General features: G+C 40.6%; 1 protein-coding gene across 1 annotated transcript in view; it reads left to right on the forward strand.

Annotated features, from left to right (window-relative positions):
* Positions 1–5,066: 5,066 nt before the first annotated feature.
* Positions 5,067–20,268, forward strand: part of hap1 (huntingtin associated protein 1) — a 41,646-nt gene continuing 26,444 nt past the window's right edge. The window contains exons 1-2 of the mRNA XM_079393920.1: positions 5,067–5,242; positions 11,365–11,675. The gene's annotated coding sequence lies outside the window, so the exon portion shown is untranslated. The remainder of the gene's footprint in view (positions 5,243–11,364; positions 11,676–20,268) is intronic.

The raw sequence follows: 20,268 nt of genomic DNA on the forward strand, positions 1-20,268 counted from the left end.
TTAATTCCAGCAATCATGGGATCTATGTTGATTTTGAAGAGGATATATAAAAACAATTAGATCTTCCTTGTGCATTAAGAATGTGTATTTTGGATAGCTCAAATAAAGTACGTAGAAAAAAAATACAACAAATGCAAAATCGCAGTTCAATATTTCAGCCTTACAGTCTGAATGGGGGTCATAGGTCAGCATTCCCAAGCTGCCGTTCATGCTTAGCTCAGGAAGCCAAAATAGCTGCAACGTGTGCAGCAGACACAGACATGTGTTTTTGCATCTACTGAATTCAGCCCAGCGCTCTTTAGAGAGGATCTCTGACATGCCTCAGTGAGAAAGACAATGCATGATAAATAGCCTCATTGTTTTCTAAGAGACAGATGACATATGGACGTGCTGCTTTGAAGAGCATGCTCTTCCAAATTAGTGTAATTGATGTGAAAACAAGCAGTGTTGTAATAAATGCAATCTTTGCAGATCGATTAAAGGATTGTTTTGCAGGAGATTCATAAAGCTGTGTGGAGCCAAATGCAGAGCTTTAGGATTTAGATGAATGGCCAAAAGTGCACTTTTTGAATACAAACACTACTGTGATGTTGAAAAGAGTATAATTTTGTCTTCAAACACCACATGAACGAGGTGTAATAGAGACTAAATTTTCTTACTTAAATGTTTAAACATCTCTGCTTACATGAGCGGAAATACTTAAATATATTGAACATCTCAAATGGGAAAAGTGGTGGCCCTCCAGGACTGGCAAATAATGTGTGATGTAAAGGTATTATTTCTACCTGATGAATTTTGTGCAAAAATTCTAAAGAAATCAGTGTGATTTAGTCCTATTAAACACATTTTTGTGAGTTGAATGAACTGGTTAATGTAGATGCTACATAATTCAGAGGTTTATGACTTATGTATGTTTTCATGTACCATATGTTTTATTAATAAAAAAATGTACTATTTACTTTTCATTATACATTACCGTTCAAACATTTGTGATCTGTACATTTTTTTGTATTATGTTCACAAAGGCTGCTATTATTTGATTAAATTATATTAAATACAATAAAATTATGAAATATAATTAAATAATATATTAAAATATATATTTTAAAATGTAATGTTGTAGTCAGGCTGAATTTTCTGAGTCACCAATTTTCAGTCTCCACTGTCACACGATCCTTTAGAAATCATTCTAATACGATCATTTACTGCTCAAGAAACATTTCTTCTTTTTATTTTTATGCTGAAAACAGTTGTGCTACTTAATATTTTTTGGGGGAAGATACATTTTCCCACCACAAGATTTTATGATAAATAGAAAATGAAAGAAAACAGCATTCATTTAAACATTTTTTTAACAGTAACAGTGTAAAAGTCTTTACAGACACTTTTGATCAGTTGTGCATCCTTGCTGAATAAAAGTATTACTTAAATAATACATAAATAAATAAATCAAATCATACTGACCCTAAAGTTTTGAGTGCAGGCCATAACAAACAAAAATAAATAAATACTAAATAAAACTATAACATATAGAACAACAATGAAAAACGTACTGCAGCGTTGTAATGACCTGATTCACAATACAATTTTGATTGATAGAATGAGGAGTACAAACCAGGCTCATGGGATTCGATTCCCAGGAAATAACAAACTGATAAATTGCACATTAAGTACCTTCAGTCACTTTAGATAAAACTTCTGCCAAATGCATAAATATGTAGATTTACACAACAGTGTGTAGGGTGAATACTTGTAGGCTATATTTGACCTCTTTATGTCATTGAGATGAAAGGTCAAAATGCTTAGATTTAACTGCGTTTTTTTTAAGGATGAAACTGGCGTAAAGTTTTCACTTGACTTAAAAGGATCTCCTGACAGCACATCCGAGGTCCTGTATTTAGCTGCACAGCTGAGCATTCCTCAGTGATGGAGCGACCTCTGATGGAGCTCGAGCGCGTTCACGGCGGATCTTGACAAACTTCCCCCCGGGACAAAAACCTGAGCTACACACGGACAAAAGAGGACAAACTAAACACAGTAAGTTTCACGCATTTATAAGTCAACTGTCAACAAAATGAACTGCTTGGCTTCTGATTCGTGAAGCGAGTAAAAGTTGGACAGAGGGGCGACTGTTCCCGTTGTTTGGCAGGGTGGGACTTTTCATCTCTACTCATGCATTTGATCACAAACATCTACATTGCTTGTGTTGTTTATAACGGGTTTAGAAATGCTCAGCGTGCATTTGATGTAAATTATGTTTGACTAAATAATGTTTGTTTTGTTTTTTCCATATGCTGCACTTCCTCACTACCAAATAAGGTTTAGTAAACTCATGGAAAGCTTTGGCATAGAAAAATTGTCTTCTGCTGTTTAACTGAATGTACACATAGGACATGTTTGGTGCCATCCATAACGGCAGCTTGCAGTTGAATATATGCCGGTGTCCACGTTTTTTAGAGCCTGGTGCTGAGCCCTTACAAAAATAATACACACCCGGACTAAAGCTTATGCCTGATATGCTCGAGGTGACGTCATTATGAAGTTTGGACTAAGATAATAAACTTTTGCACTAAAATAAAAAAATAATAAAAAAATATATTTTTTAGAGAGAATAGGACGACAACCCAGCTGACAAAATATATTCTTAGTACGTTTAGCTAACGTTCCCGAGTTATGATTCATAACGTTATTTCTGAACGTTCCGTGTATACGTTTAAAACAAGTTTTTAAAAAATGATTTAAAAGCGGTTAAGGGAACATTCCATTTGATCATTATTCAAACATTATTGTAATGCTACTTTTGAATCTCTGAACATTCTGAAGCAAGTAATAATGAACATCCAACTAAAACATTTCAGGGGGAAAAAAAAGCATTCCATGAGCAACGTATATGTTTTTTTCTGAAATTCTGAGAACATTATTAAAGCGATAGTTACCTGTGTAACTTTTTTTCTTCTGTTAAACACAGAATAATATATTTTGAAGAATGTTGGTAACCAAAAGTTGACGGCAGCCATTGACTCATAAAGATTAGGAACAACTTGAAGGTGAGTACATGATGACTGAATTTCCTTATTTTGGTTAACTATCCCTTTAAAAATCAGATTACTTTGAAAGACCGTTCAGTTAATTTGGAAGAACGTTTGTTCATAACTTTGAGAGAACCTTGCTATAACGTTCTAACCAAAGTTCTGAAAACGTTCCTTGTCAGCTGAGAGCATTCCTTAGCTGCAAAGTCATTAAAGTGCAGTTTATTTGCTCCGTGAAGCTATTTATCAACTAGAATAAAATAATAAGTGGGAAATTATGAGCATGAATGTGGGCGGAATATTTTCACCTCTCATTAATTTGTAAGCTAATGGTTTTTAAATCCTTTTATGCAGTGTACTTTGCTTAAAATGGGCTTTACCCTGAGTTTAAGACAGGCTGCTGTGGATTTTCCCACTGAAATGAAAAACACCCAAAGAGATTCATTGACTGGGTTTGCATGCACAATAATAAACTGATATTAATTAAAATCTTGACATATTCTAATTATTTTTTGAGTCATGTAAAACGCCTTGATGCCGTAAGCCAATATTCCTGTTATCTGCAAATTCGACATATATACATAATATAAACATTGGAAACACCTCAGCTTTTCTTTCTGTAAGTATCAAATGAATGCATTATAAATCATGCACCACAGAAGTCTCATGACCTACATTTTGTAATTTTGAATGAAAATTAAGTTGATTAAATTACCGTGCATGATTCGTTTTTTTCTCTCTCCAGATTGTTATTGTTGCATACAGTACTTGTTGGAAATTAAGGGTTAATCAAAATATGGACTTTAATTAGAAAACATGGACATTGTTTTCTGAATGGCCCCTGAATGGATTCATTTAAATACAGCATGAGATTTAGCTCTCCAAGCCTGTCCGCACCTGTTCTTTGATTTGCTGTGTGTGGTCAGTCCTGTTCTCCTCAATAAAGCCTTTGCCAGCAAATGCAAAGCAGAGAACTCTGTGGTCTGTGCATTTGCTCCTATTGTTTGAACAGACGGAACAGGGCAATGTTTCCAGGATGTTGTTAAAATAAGTATGGTGACTCAGAGGGCAGAGTCTGATCCTGGGCTCATGAGGAAAACATTATGAGGAAAAATATGAACTGTGTTCCTGTTTTGAATAATATTTACATATTATGTGAGCTTGGAAGAGATCATACACTGTAAAAAAAAAAAAGTTGAGCCAACTTAAAATTTGATAATTTTGAAATTTGATTTTGAGTTGAGTTTGAGTTCTTTGTTGCCTTAAAATTTTAAGTTTGCTCAACTTTATGTATTTATGTATTAAGTATTTTATGTATTATAACCACACACATTAAAATATTCTGATATTTACTTGAATTTGAATAATTAGTCATGCTTTTACTGTCACTGTCCTTACTGTTATTATCCTTGGTAAACAATACAATATATTTTTGAAAGAAAAAAATATTTATGATGAATTTTCATAATTTAAAACTGTGAAAATCTGTGTCTGGGACAAGAATAAAATAAAAATACTGTATATGCATAAAACGTATAGTAGAAAAAATACGTTGGAAAAGTTTCCACGACCGTTACATAATAAAAAGAGAAAAGCTGCTAGTTTAACAAATAATCAACTCTTTGGACATAAAAAAAAGATTACATTGTGCAAGTGTCACACTGTGCCACATATGGCCGTATCATGACGTGTCATGTCTGGAAGTCATTGACATTTAAATAAATGACTTGGTCATCACTGAGTACTATTATCAAATTAATGAAGCATTGCAATTTAATAATTGGTTTAATATGCATCAAAACCATCACAAGTGTCCACAAACCATTCATTAGTGTAAAGTGAATGATTAGGTTAAATTAATCAGTAAATCTGATTGATTCCATAAAGTAATCAGGGGCATTTGATTAAATTAACCTGGCAGCGGTGAAACTGCTTTTAGCTGTATTAGTACCGGCTCACAGATCGCCTCTCTTTATTCTCTCTCTCCTGCTCCCACCCACTCCTCTTACTCCACCCTCCCTATCTCTCCGTTCAGAAAGTCGTCTCGGTGCACAACACAGTCGATAGAGTGAGCAGAACAAGACAGGGCAACCTTGAGCGGCTGTAAAGGACAGTTTGAAGAAGGACACAGGCTCCTGTGTGTGAGCTATCGTCTGTGGCCCCGGGAGAGCAGCTCTGCTTTCGCCCAATGCAGAGATCATCTATCAGTTGCTGTAAGTAGCTCTAGACTTCTTTTATGTGTAGCTCTCAGCTGTTCTTCTGTCCTATTACGGGAACCCCGGATGAGCTTCAACCTGTTATGTTTATCGGATATGACACCAATTGACATGACATGTCTATTTGGTGTCCAAGCATTGTTTGAGACACTGTATAAGCCCTTAATAGAAAAAAGGCAGGAAGTAAGTGTGCTGTTTAACTGATATCAGTCCACAGTGAAATGTCATATATCATCGTTTGTTTACAGGCCATTGTTTAGTTTTTGTGTTTCAATTACACAAGATCATGATCGTTTTATTAATAACACTACAAAAAATACACTACAATTCACAGTGTAAGACAATACAATACTTATAACATTACAACTAAGTGGCTAAGGACTATTACAAATACCATATATCATACTATTTAGCTGTAGCTCTTCAGAGATTTGCACGTTGTTATATCAAGGCATTGTGTAATGAAGTATGTTGAATAGTCAGAGGACTGTGCTCTAAAGATACTTAAAAAAAAGGGTTTAGAAGTTTAGGCTATTTTCTAGGTTCACCCACAAAATGAAAATTCTGCCATAACCAAATCTGTTGTTCCAAACTTTATTGAAACTTCATCCAAACAACCTCTTTATCTTCTGCAAAACACAAAAGAAGATATTTTGGAAAATATTGGTAACCATATATTGGTGCCCAGTGATTTCAATGTTCACTTCTCAAAATATCTTGTTTTATGTTCCACAAAAAAGAACGATTTTTGGAACTACATGAGAGGGAGAAAAGCATGACATTTAACTTTTATGACAAACTATCCCTTTGAGTCTTATTCAGTTCCCTTTGAGTCTTATTCATGTTAAGTCATGATCCCTGTCAGCATGCCCATGACCTCCTACTAAAATGACTGGACATTTGGACAAATTTGTAGTCAAAGGGCATGAAAGCGCTGTGTGGTAAAATGTAATTTGTTGCTATCAGTGCAGTCCGCATTATACAGTGTGCTTGTGTTTGTTTTCTCGATGTAGAATTTTGCACTTTATAGAAAATATATGTCATATAGCAAATCTTGAATGAGTGATGAACATTGAAGTGGTGTTGTGATTATAGAAAATATATACCATTGAAAAGTTTGGGGTTAGTACGCTTTGAAAGTTTTATTCAGCAAGGATGGATTAAATTGATCAAAAGTGACAGTAAAGACTTTTGCATTGTTATAAAAGATTTCTAGTTCAAGTAGATGCTGCTCTTTTAAACGTTCTCTTAGTCAAAGAATCATGTAATCCTGTATCATGGTTTCCACAAAAATATTAAGCAGCACAACTGTTGTTACGGAACGTGTGGTTGTAGATACAGAAAATAAAGATTAGGAGAACAACGATGCATCAACTCACTTTTCCTTTAATAAACAAGTAGACAGGACAATGAAACAAACCAAACTGAGTGCTTTTAAAGGAACAGGAACAAAGGAGTAAATTAGATAATTAACACAGACAAGGTGAATATGATGAATGATAATTAACTAAATGACAGGAAACTCCTGACAACTGTTTATAACATTGATAATAATTATAAATGTTTCTTGAGCAGCAAATCAGCATTTTAAGAATGAAGGATCATGTGACACTGAGACTGGAGTAATGGCTGGCAAATTCAGCTTTGTCATCACAGGAATAAATTATATTTGAAAATATATTGCAATAGAAAATAGTTATTTGTAGAACTTGCTACAGTAACTTTCTCCACTATAGCTCTGTTTATGCAAATTCACTAAAAGAAGAATTTATCTGGAATATTATATTTATGTATTTCTTGCTTGTAGGCAACAGTGAAAGCAAGGCAGATCAGCTGATCAACTTCATAAATACTGATGTCATTTGATACACGAGTGTAACTTTGACCTCTTAAACAAAGATTCCTGCCCAGCTTACAGCACATATCATGTTTTCGCTTTCTTGCTACTGTATAATTTCAGGTCTCATATCATTTTTATCATCTTTATGAAAAAAAAAGTTTAGAGGTAGAACTTTGATGAGCTATAGCCTGTAATTTTTATCTGCATAGTTCAGGAAAGTGCATCAGTTCGGAATCAGCACATAGGAAGTTTTTTATTATTCATGTCCTCGGGTTAATGTGTAACATGCACCCAGTCCACGCTTTGTGAGGTATGATTTACATTGAGGTAAAAACACGAACAAAACCGCACGTGGGAGGGAAAGGGACAGGCTGGGCAGATAGAGGTGATGTTATATTCATGACTCTAAGCCAGATGGACTTCAGAGCTGTGTGAAAAGTCTTAATTTGCCTTATAAAGACCTTAAATTGGAACAGAATGTCTTAAATTCATAAAGTCATGGCATTGAATGTTGCATGCACTGCAACAAATGAATATCTTCTTCAGTATTTTGTTTTCCAATACAAATATCTAAACTTCCTTATGTAAAGCTTCAAATGCAAAATGTTCCTGCAGCTCAAATAGTAGAGCATGGCGCTAGCAAGGCCAAGGTCATGGGTTCGATTCCCAGGGAAAGCAAGAGCTGGTAAAATGTAAAAAACTGTAACTTGAATGCAATGTAAGTCGCTTTGGATAAAAGCGTCTGCTAAATGCATAAATGTAAATGTTCATGCTTAAAACAAGAGCAAATAACTGTCAGTGGGGTATGAAAATTAATTTTTGGAGCCCATTAGCAGATATCTGTCCTTGGTTTAATCATAAAATAGCTTCATTTTAAACAGTTTTAAGACTTCTTGTCTTCTCAAGTAAATACATTTTCCTGAATCAAGAATCCTAGACATTTGCACTAGAAAACAAGACAAATTCAATTTTTTATTTATATTTTGTAAAATTAATTAAAAATGAATGGAAGTTGTATTTTCAAACGCTTTCACACATAACTAATTGAAAAAAGACTTACATGTTGACATAAATGTCCTAAATTTATCTTTAAACCTGCAAAGACTCTGTTTAACTATTTTTGCTTTTCCATTTACAAAATACTAGCATACTTGTTTGGAACAACAGGTTTCCACAACAGTGCTATTTTCATCTGCATACTGTATCATCGTCGTTTAATTTTTTGTATATTGAGCTCATAATCTTATTAATTCAGCTCAGAATTGGAGGCTGTTGTGCATTTATGATTTGTTTGTCGTTTTTATTCGGAGAGAGTGTGTGCAGGTAGGCAATGGGGATTGTTTGTACAGTCGGCACACATGATCAGATACAGCAGTGATAGGAGAAACTTATCTATCACCTGAGGGGCAGAGACATAGGTTCTCCGTTAGATCTCTTTTAGAAACACCTGATATTGCTGCTGAGAGCTGACATCATTACATAACTTAAGACTGGGCAACATATTGGAAAAATGAAAGTAGCTGTTCTCTTTTAAAGGTTGTGGATTACTAAGCAGAAGGTAATGGATGATTCCTTGTGCATTTTTAGTTTTCTAAAAAAAGAGGGAGAGTTCTTGACGGACGTAGCTTTCAAAATCGTAATTTAATCTGATTTTGATTGTGCAGGCTGCCTTATTGTTCTCATTATATCTATATCCAACCACACCTTTGTTGGTCTGTCATGGTTTATTGCCGACAATCAACCTACCTGATCTAGGTGACTAGAGGAAAACATTCTTGCCAGTATGTTACCAAAATTGAGCTTGTAGTTCCTCGTTTTCCTTGATGCATTTCCTTCCGCTGATCAATGACTTATTTTTTAGAGATGTAAAAAAAAATCTGTTTTGACCATCTTAGATATTGATATGCCAGGTTAATAAATTTATTGATATTTGACCTTTTTTGATTTTGGCGTTAGAAGATGCACATGCTTGCTTAGTATATTGCCAAAAGCATTAGTTCTCCCATATGCCAGTTACAAAATCTATCAATAGCCTGCATAATACACATGCAAATTACCTGCCTTAGCTGTCAACTTTTGCCATCTGGTTCATTTTAAAGAGATTTTTTTGGGCAAATGATTTAAAAATAGGGTAAAACATCAACAAAAGGTACCCAGAGTGGATATCAATTTATTATTACTGCTATTCAAATAATTTATTTTGAATAAATATTGTGAGTTTTTGTCTTATTTGCGATCATTAAATTGCTTTATCGAAAAACTGGCATAGTAGTTGCCCGCCACCTTGAGATACTGACATTAACACTGGCCACTGAAAAACTCATATCAGTCAACTAATCTATTTACTGAAGGTGAGAGAGTAAAGAACAACTGCATTAACCTTGACATGCTTTATCAGGAAAAACATATTATGATTTTCCCATTGAACTGCCTGTGTGCTCTTCAAACGGCTGATTTTCATTAAACAGTTTGCAGGAAAGTGGTCTAATTTTTATGGAAAGAAATGTTTTGTGACTTGTAGTTAAAGTGTGGTCTGTTGAATGAAGCAGAAAGAACCAGAAAAAAGTGGATCAGGCTCAATTTCAAGTAGAAATGGTCTTTGTAATAATTGTTTGTCTCTGAACTAATTCTTTGTGACTTAGGGAATTAGTGATAATGTGTTCTTTGTGTTTGTTACAATGTGATTTATAACTACTGGATTAATAAGAGTGAGCATTTGACACTGTAGGGACATTTTAAACTTTATAAACTTTTAAAAACAAGTTAGTGTATGCATGCATATGTCCGTGTGTACGTGTTTGCATGAGCCCATGCTCATAAAAGCCCACTGACGGATGCATCATGTGACCAAGCCGATGTTCACAGTCCTCAGGTCTCCTAGGAGACGACGGGTTCAGAGTGCATATTGCATTCAGCCAAACACATGCTTTCTGAACATTGAACTTGCTCCCCCTCCAGACTTAAGCCGTAATTTAAGTGTGTCTGTTCTGATAGGCTGAAAAAAGACTTTCTTTGTTCCGCTTGTCTCTCTCTCCCACTTTCTCTTGTTTTATTGCTCTCTCTGTCTCTCTGTTGGCCTCTCTCCCTGACATGAGGAGAGCCATAGAGGCTATGTGAAAGGACACACGTAGGCATCTCCAACAGGAGTTTGGTTGGCAGTGAGTCCGGTATTGTGTACCTTGAGCTAGTCCACAGTCTCTGGCTGAAACTAAGAGTGACTTAAGACCTGGGTCAACATTTTAACACCAATAACAAATTTATTTTGGAATGCAAAGTTTGTATAGAGTGACATATTTTTGTCAGCCAGCCGGAAGTTAGCATCACCCTGGTTCCCCAATAGGATTTTTCCATTGGATTTGCAGAAAATATGCTCTGGCACCAACAAAGGTTTACGTTTCTTACAAGCTTAGAGGTAAAAAAGCTAAATCTAAAGCTATTATATAACAATTATTGTTGAATTATTGTTTTGTATCTCTGTAAGCATGTTCAAATGAGGCTTATCTTTTTCCAGTGACTGTGAAAATTTGTGTTAGTCCAGTTCTGATTCATGATTTCTTTTTATAGCAGTGTTTGTGTTATTTAACCATTTCTTTGCAGAAAAATGGCAGCTAAAAATGCTTGGTAATTTGACCACTTGTTGCACATTACATTTTAAATGATTATATATTAGAATTTTATTTATTTATTTTATTTCTAGAAGTACATTTTTCCGATTTTATTTTATTTTACTTTATTTTTAGTAAATCTCTATTTTTAGTAAAATCTCTAGTTCATTCTAGTTCACAAAACAACAGTTGCCAAAAGAGCATGAGCTTATCAAAGGATTGTTATGGTATAATTATATTTTAGCATAATATATTTTTTTGACATAACACATCTTGTATCCAAATATCCTATTAAACGTGATATATTCTCACCACAGGGTCTTTGCTTCCGAACAGGTAATGGCTCAAAAGTCATGCATGATTTTATATGCCACCAGCTGAATTATTGAAACGTGCATCATGACATTTAATACTGAATCTGATAGACATTTTCACTGGAAGACTTTAAGCTGAAAGGAACACTGCTGTAGATACGTGTGGGCCTATCTAGTTTCACATCAGTAGCACAATACAATCAATGGCCTGCTTTCAGTGAACACAGTCTGTATCCTGAGCATCATTGTGTTCATACGTCTTTTAACTAGATACTGATAGGGGAGTAAGCTCTTATCTTACTGTACATTCAGTTTGTTAATATCAGTGTGCATCACTGTTTTTCTTTCTGTCCCGGCTAGGTCAAATGAGGACGTGTGTCTGTCGGTTCTGCACCCATTCTCTGATCCAGCATCAGTCCGCTGAAGGCCTCAAGCATCTATCACCCTGAACCTCAGCAGGCTTGTCACACTGTCTCACTCCTTTGATTCTGCCTCTTCTCCTCCTGCGTGTGACTCTCAGCCCTCCCTGGAGACCCCAGGGCCCCTCATCCGCAATGGAGAGCAGGGAGAGGGATGCGGGACCCTCGCTCAGGAGATCTGCCTCGCTCCTGGGAACCTGAGGAAGGATCCTCTGCCGGCACAGGGCTTCCATGATGTCTCTACTCTCACAGGTACAGAAAATGGTTTTGTAGGTGTGTGATTTTTCCTAGGATGCATCAATCTCAAAATATTGAGAACAGTAAAGTAATTTTGTTCAACAAAAATCTTACTGTTCTCAATATTTTGAGATTGATGCATCCTAGCAGACGCTTTTATCCAAAGCGACTTACAAATAAGAAAAAGTAACTAAAACGTCTCGGTTATGTATGTAACCCCCGTTCCCTGAAGGAGGGAACGGAGACGTCACGTCGGATGACCGATGAAATTGGGATCTCACCAGAGAGACCAATCCACTTCGAGTGTAACTAAACGAGCCAGTGGACATTGGCATGCGATCATTGCATCCAGCTGCCGCTGATCACAGCGTGAGCATAAGAGGCAGCAGGTGCACCGCATTAATTCATGCTTTCGCTGAGGAGCCGAGCCGGTGACCTGGCAGCTCGGCGGTGGTACAGCGACTGTGGCGATGGGACGTGACGTCTCCGTTCCCTCCTTCAGGGAACGAGGGTTACATACGTAACCGAGACGTTCCCTTTCAGTCGGTCACGTCGGATGACCGACGAAATTGGGATCCCTACCAAAGCGCCACAGAAGCTGCCCCTTCCAGTGCCCTGTGTAGGCCTCCTGATCCTTCCTATAAGGCAGACGATAGGACCGGGCTCTATACAGAGAAGGTCAACTACTGTTGTTCCTTGAGCAACCCACCAGTAGGACTTGGATAACACTGGGAAGCGTACCCTTCCGCTTGAAAGAGGCACACTGTGGAGTCATCTCCTCCCAGAGGGGGTTAAGTGACATTTAGACATGTGAAGTAACCCCGTAGGGTCCTATAGCACATGGAAGTCTCTGAGATGGCTTAGGCTGCATCATCAGAGATGGCAGAATGTGGTCTGCCAGGGGAAACACTGCTCTAAAAAGCATACCGTGGGACACACATATGGGATCCCGACAGGGTCTCTCATATGGGCACTAGCCTCACACCAGATTTCAAGAATTCATTGGCTGAAAGGCCTGGCGCCGGACACTCCGCCACGTCCGGACGCCGGAGTGCTGGAGGACTCGACAGGGTTTGCCTGGTTAAGGAACTCTCTGGAGAATTAGACGTAAGGACGCCGCAAGCCGACTCTGAGCCGGGCCTCTCAGTGCCACCACACGTTTGAGGTGAGAACACAGGAGGAAACCAGTTCGACACGTAGGCTATAAAACCTAGCAAACGTGTTGGGAGTCGCCCAACCCGTAGCTCTACAGATGTCTGCTAGCGAGGCACCACGAGCCAGCGCCCAGGACGATGCGACACCCCTAGTGGAGTGAGCACGCAACCTGAGCGGGCAGGGCACACCTTGTGCTTCATAGGCCAAGGTGACGGCATCCACTATCCAGTGGGCCACCCTCTGCTTGGAGACAGCCTTCCCCTTCTGCTGTCCTCCATAACACACAAAGAGCTGTTCTGAGGTCCTGAAGCTCTGAGTTCTATCCACGTACTGTCACAGTGCGCGTACAGGACAGAGCAAAGCTAGAGCTGGGTCTGCCTCCTCCAGGGTCAGCGCTTGCAAGTTCACTACCTGGTCCCTAAAGGGAGTAGTAGGAACATTAGGCACATAGCTGGGCCGGGGCCTCAGTGTTGCAGGCCTTCCTTAGAGGAATCGGCCAGGGAGGGGCTGTCGCGAGGAGCATGAGTTCCGGGAACCAGGTCCTGTTGGGCCAACATGGAGCCATTAACAAGACCTGTTCCTCGTCCTCCCTGATCTTGCACAGTGTCTGTGCTAGTAGGCTCACTGGGGGAACGCATATTTGCGCAGGCCCTGGGGCCAGCTGTGCGCCAGTGCATCCGTGCCGAGCGTTGCCTTCGTTAGGGAGTAGAACCACTGGCAATGGGTGGTTTCCGGAGATGCAAACAGGTCTACCTGAGCAACTCCGAACCGACTCCAAATAAGCTGGACCACCTGGGGATGGAGTCTCCATTCCCCTTGAAGTGCTGCTCGAGACAGCTTGTCGGCTGTCCGATTGAACACTCCCGGGATGTGGATGGCACGAAGGGACCTCAGTTGCTTCTGACTCCAGAGGAGGAGGTGGCGGGCGAGTTGCGACATGCGACGGGAGCGTAAACCGCCTTGCCGGTTGATATACGCAACGGTCGCAGTGTTGTCCGTACGGACCAGAACGTCCTTGCCCTGAAGGCGCCCTCTGAGGTGGGTCAAGGCAAGGCGTACTGCCAGCAGCTCGAGGCAATTGATATGCCAACGCAGTTGGGGACCCGTCCAAACCCCTGACACTGTGTGCCTGTTGTACGTGGCTCTCCAGCCGGTGGCCGAGGCATCTGTGTATACCACAGCATGCCTGGATACCTGCTCACGGAGCACTGCTGCCCGAAGGAATGAGGGATCTGACCACGGGCTGAAGGTTTTGCGACAGGCCGGTGTAATCTGAACCCGGTGAGTACCGCGTTTCCATGCCCACCTCGGGATTCGGCCATGGAGCCAGTGCTGAAGCGGTCTCATATGGAGCAGACCGAGCGGAACTATGGCCGCAGCTGCAGCCATATGCCCCAAGAGCCTCTGAAAGTGTTTCAGTGGGACCGCCGTCCTGCCTGATAAAGTCTTGAGGCAGTTTAGCACCGACTGAGCACGTTCCTGGGTGAGGCGTGCTGTCTGGTTGACCGAATCCAACTCCATGCCGAGAAAAGAGATCCTCTGCATTGGCACGAGTTTGCTCTTTTCCCAGTTGACCCGAAGGCCCAACTGGCTGAGGTGCCTGAGCACCAGGTCCCTGTGTGCGCACAACTGCTCTCGAGACTGTGCAAGTATGAGCCAGTCATCGAGATTGTTGAGGATGCGCACACCCCGTTCTCTCAGGGGAACATGGGCCGCCTCTGCGACTTTGATGAAGATGCGAGGCAAAAGGGACAGCCCGAAGGGCAGGACCTTGTACTGATATGCCCGACCCTCGAACGCGAACCGCAGGAATGGCCTGTGCCGTGGGAGAATCGAGACATGAAAGTACGCGTCCTTGGTTCGACACGTAGGCTAGATTGGTTTGCAGCAATCGACATCAGGTCGATTGCTGCAAACCAATCTAGGGGACGGACGCACCCGAAAATGCGTTTCTGCGTCAACATCTTGAATGGCATCTTGTGAAGTGCACGGTTCAAAACTCGCAGATTCAAGATCGTCGTAACCCACCGCTTTCCTTGGGCACAATGAAGTAAGGGCTGTAAAACCCCGACCTCATATCGGCTGGAGGGACCGGCTCTATCGTGTCCTTCGCCAGCAGGACTGAGATTTCTGCACGCAAGACAGGGGCATCGACGGCCTTGACTGAAGTGAACCGTATGCCCCTGAACTTGGGGGGACACAGGGTGAACTGAATCACATAGCCGAGTCTGATGGTCCGCAAGAGCCACAGAGACGGACTGGGGAGTGCTAGCCAGGCTCCAAGAGACCATGCCAGCGGAACCAGCGGGGCCACCGACGTACCCACGGAGGGGCAGCGAGGTGGAACACAGGGACCCGCCCTGGGGCCTGTGACGGCCTGGCCTGTGATGGCAGGGGGCTGGGTCTGGGTGTGTAGTGTAACACTCACCTGATTCCTCCTCGTGCGGGAGGAAACACAGGAACCCAGCTTGAGGCTTGTGACAGCCCGGCGTTTGACGACTTGAAGCGGGGACTCGAGTGCTACCACCCTTACCTGGTTCCACGAATGGGCAGGAGGGACAACCACCCGCTGCCTGGCGAGAGAGGAGGAGGGAAGTGATCCCGTGATGCACGGTTCACCACTCTCCTCCTCTTGAGACCCAGAGATTGAGGAAATCGCTCTTTTATAGATGTTTTGGGTACCGCTGGCTGCTGGGCCAGCGGCGGAACAAAAGCAAAACGAAGCAAAAGTTTCTCCACCCGGCCCTCCTCCAGGGGAGTGAGTGGTGCAGTCACGATATCCCGATGAGCAGTCTCCTCCATCTCTGGATCGCCCGTCTCAGGGCCTCTTGCACTTGCGTTTACCGCCAGGTTTGGCGGGGGCCTGGACGGGCTGAGCGTCCTGCCTGCGACCGGCTCCACATCGCAGCACGCAGCTCATGTAGAACCGCCAGGTCGTGACCACCCTCGTGCAGGTCTTTCAGGGCTTTGGCCTGGTGGACCTGCAATAACGCCATGGCGTGGAGGGCAGAAGCCGCCTCCCCACAGGCTCTATAAGCACTGCCAGTTAGACCCGACGAATACTTACAGGCCCGTGAGGGGAGACACGGGTCACCCCGTAGGGTGGAAGCGGCTGTTGGACATAGTTGGCCACAGATCGCTCCACCGAGGGGATGCCCGCGTACCCCAAAGCGGCCCCACCATCGAGGGTGGTGAGGGAGGAGGAGCCACAAGATTTGTTTCGGGCAGTAAAAGGTGCCTTCCACGATCTTGTAAGCTCCTCATGCACTTCCGGAAAGAATGGCACCGGAGGGGGGCGCTGAGAACCAGCACGACCCCCACCGAGAAACCACTCGTCCAACCTCGAAGGATCGGGACGCGGTGGAGGATTCCACACGAGCCCGACATTCTCGGCGGCCTGGGAAAGCATAGCCGTCATCTCTGGGTCTGGCTCGGACAACGCTACCACACCCGAAGGGGGCAACGCAGCAGAGTCGTCATCCCCGGAGAGAGTGCTTACCCTCCGATGCAGCGATCGACATCTGGTCATCAGAGGGGGCACCGAAGGAAACGCCTGGTGCACCCCATCCAGCAGAGGGCCCAGCACGCTCCTTCGGCAGCTCCACCGGCTGCGGAGTGCTTGAGGGGTGAGGAGCTCCACTTGGGGATGCCCTCACCGTGATCCTCAAATCACCTCTGACCCCACCCGACGCAGCGTCACCCCGGGTGCCAGGACGAACTCTGAATCGCGGCAGAGGCAGTGGGACTCCACCATGTTTGATATAACAGAGTCTATTACGCAACTCCGAGATGGTCATGTCCCCACAAGAAGAACATGAACCATCCACGAAAGCTTCCTCAGCGTGCTGAATGCCCAGACACGTGAGGCAGCAATCGTGACCGTCCTGAGGCGCCAGGAAACGACCACACCCAGAAATGCAGGGGTGATAGGACATCTTTAAAAAGGCGCAATCACCCGTGTTGCTCATTTAGAGAAATTTGCTCTTTCAGTGCTGAAGCATGCAGGGGAACCGGCCACTGCACACTCCTAGTGTGACCGTCCTCACGGAAATCGCTTTTCCTTCCCGTGGGATTGCGACCACCGCTGCTGCGCTGTAACGCCAACACTCGCTCGCTCGCTCTTTCTCACTCGCAGGATAGGAGAGCAGCAGTGATGCACCGCCGCTCGGCTCCGAAGCGAAAGGATGAATTAATGCGGTGCACCTGCTGCCTCTTATGCTCACGCTGTGATCAGCGGCAGCTGGATGCAATGATCACATGCCAATGTCCATTGGCTCGTTTAGTTACACTCGAAGTGGATTGGTCTCTCTGGCGAGATCCCAATTTCGTCGGTCATCCGACGTGACTCGGAGTGACCGACTGAAAGGGAACTAAAAGTCAGAACTCTGTAAATACTATATACACACATTTAAGAAAATAAAGAAATTAAATAAAATTGACAAATGCATACAACAACATTTCAATACTAAACATTTAAATGAAAACAAAAAAATAAGCTAAAAACAATTCAAAATATTAAAACAACAAAAGGTATGAGTATAATAATGCTTCTAACATAACACTAAGCCAAACACACAAAAAACAATAACTACATGTGTATGTACAGCCACACACATATACATATACATACATATAAAAATAAATTCAATATATATATATATTATTTAATTTCCATATAGTATGAAGTACTAAAATAACTAAAATTAAATAAAACTAAAACTGAATAAACAACCTATACAGACATCAACACTGAGCCAAGCACACGTTTTAAAACAACAACAACTTACTTACACATAGTAAGAAATGGTTATAAAAACTGAAACAGAAGTGAAACAAGTTGTAGGAAAGAGGAAAAATAAAAAGCGATACTTATATCCTTTGCCAGTGTCCCTGTCTGGTGGAGTCGCACGGTAGAGTCGATGGTCTTTACACTCTTCGGTCATCACACGAGGAGGACTTTACACGACGGCTGCCACGGTATAATAACCTATTTTATACCTATCTAACAAATCACTATTTGATTTCAGCTGAACCCACTTTCCTGTTTATCACAAAAAATGGCCAAGCAAGTGCAGACTCTGACAAGATACGCGATACAGTATGAGACCAAACGCGATTTCAGCAACCCTGAACACAGTAAACGTTAAAAAATTACAAATTAATTTTAAAAATTAGAAAAAAAAAAAAAAAAAAAAAATTTTAAGTAAAAATTTAGCGAGGTAGCAAATTGATTTAACCCTTGTGCAACCATTTGGACAGTTTTGTCCTTTTCAGTTTTGTTTTTTTGATCATTTTGCCTGTATTATTGGCAGCTGCATAAATTTTGGCACAGGTGTGTATTTTTATTGGCATTTTACTATTTCACCCCCATTTCCTTAAATAATATTAATAATTCTTATTTTGCACTAGGTACAAAAAAATAGTTCCTCTCAGGACCTTTTGGACAAAAATGTCCCCATTGAAACCCATTAATACTCCTATTTTTAATCGCAGTGCCGTTTATAAAGCAAAAACTCGCTTTATTCCTGTTTTATGCTTCTGCATATTATAGAGCAAATTGGATAAATAATGGAGCTATAATTGTGTATGCGTCTCATGAAAAAAATTGTGTGTGTGTGCTTGTAATATTTGAGAGAGAGAAACTCTACTGTAAATCACAAATCCAACCACTTGTGCACCAGCGGAGTTTTGCTAGCATCTAATGGGGAAAATTTGGTACTGCGCCCAAACAAAATTTAACTGAAAGCTCATTTTTTGAGATATCAATCTCAAATTTGGAACACAACTTGTTTAGATTTATGGCTTTGATTTTCTAGCAGGTTTAGAGTTCAACATGTTTCATAAAATATATATTTTATATAAAATATTGTTCATAAATCATTTTTATAAACTTAAACCTGTATAAATTTTTTTGGTTTAACTTTTTAAACGTTTTTTTTTTCAACAATAACCTGTCATGGGTCTTCTTTAAAATGAGACCTTAAGTCTGTGCTCCCAAGCTTCAAATTTTTATGACCGTTTTTTGACATGGTGTAATGACTTGACTTGACTTGACTCGACTCGACTCACCAACAGCAGATTACAACTTCAATACATGACAAGGAACAAAGGCAACGACATGGCTACTTATAACAAACAATCAGAGTCACATGACATGAACAAACCAATGGGAAACAAGACACATGTCTAGGACAACCAATCAAAACATGACACAATGAACAAGGGAATCAATAGCATGAAAACGAGGACAAGGGAAGCATGAAACAAACAGGAACCGTGATGAAAATTCATACTAAATGATATGAAAACAAGAACATGAAACAGAACCCAAAACCTTACACATGGACATTTTTGTCCACTATGGACCAATGTGTAACTTTTTTTATTGATGCACAAGGGTTAAAAGTGACAGTTAAGACATTTAAAATGTTACAAAAGCTGAAAGATAAAGCAGAAAATTAAGCAGCACAACTGTTTTTACCATTGATGATAAGAAATATTTCTTCAGCAGCAAATCAGAATGATTTCTGAAGGATCATGTGACACTGAAGCCTGGAAAAATAAATATACTAAAATGTATTTGAAATACATTTATTTCATGCTAAGTATACTACAAATACATTTACATATTTACTATGTACTTAATAATACCCTGCAGATGTACTTTTGGTATACTAAACTGGTTTACTTAAAGTCTTCTAAATTGGAACAACTAATTTTGTGCTTAATGTACTTTTATTGTGCGGAAGTAGTGCTGAAGTCCAACTAAAGATAAACTTAAGTGTGTTTGATTGTGCTAAAGTGGAACTATTGAAAGTGTACTTCAGGTACACTTTAAATATCATGCTTTTAAAGACTGATATTATTCAAAGATCATACAATCCTCAAAAAATGAAAATAGAGAACCCCAAACACTTAAAGGTGTGGTTCACCCAAAAATACACTTTTTATGATGAATGGATGCACTTTATTGGACTTCTATTGGACTACTGAAAATGAACACCCATTCACTGCCATTATAAAGCTTTGAAGAGCCAGGACATTTTTTTATATAACTAATATATATATTTCTAATATAACTTATATATTTACATAATTTTTTAAAGCTGCAGTGTATATTAACTGGGACCAAAAATACTGGTAACTCAACTTGCATTAAAGATTTTTGTCCAATTAAGTGCTCTCTATAGTCTATACTAGCTTGAACAGTACTTTATGCTCTTTCTCAAACATCAGTTGGTACAACCCCAATTCCAGAGAAGTTGGGACATTTTGTAAAATGCAATAAAATCAAGATTCTGATTTGTTCGTTCTCTTTAACTTTTATTTAATTGACAAAAGTACAAAGAAAAGATTTCCAAAGTTTTCAATGACCAACGTAAATGCATTTTGTAAATATGAACAAATTTTGATTTTGATGGCTACAACACACTCCAAAAAAGTTGGGACAGAG

Source organism: Barbus barbus (genome assembly GCF_936440315.1).
Source record: "Barbus barbus genome assembly, chromosome: 35".
Lineage (NCBI taxonomy): Eukaryota > Metazoa > Chordata > Actinopteri > Cypriniformes > Cyprinidae > Barbus > Barbus barbus.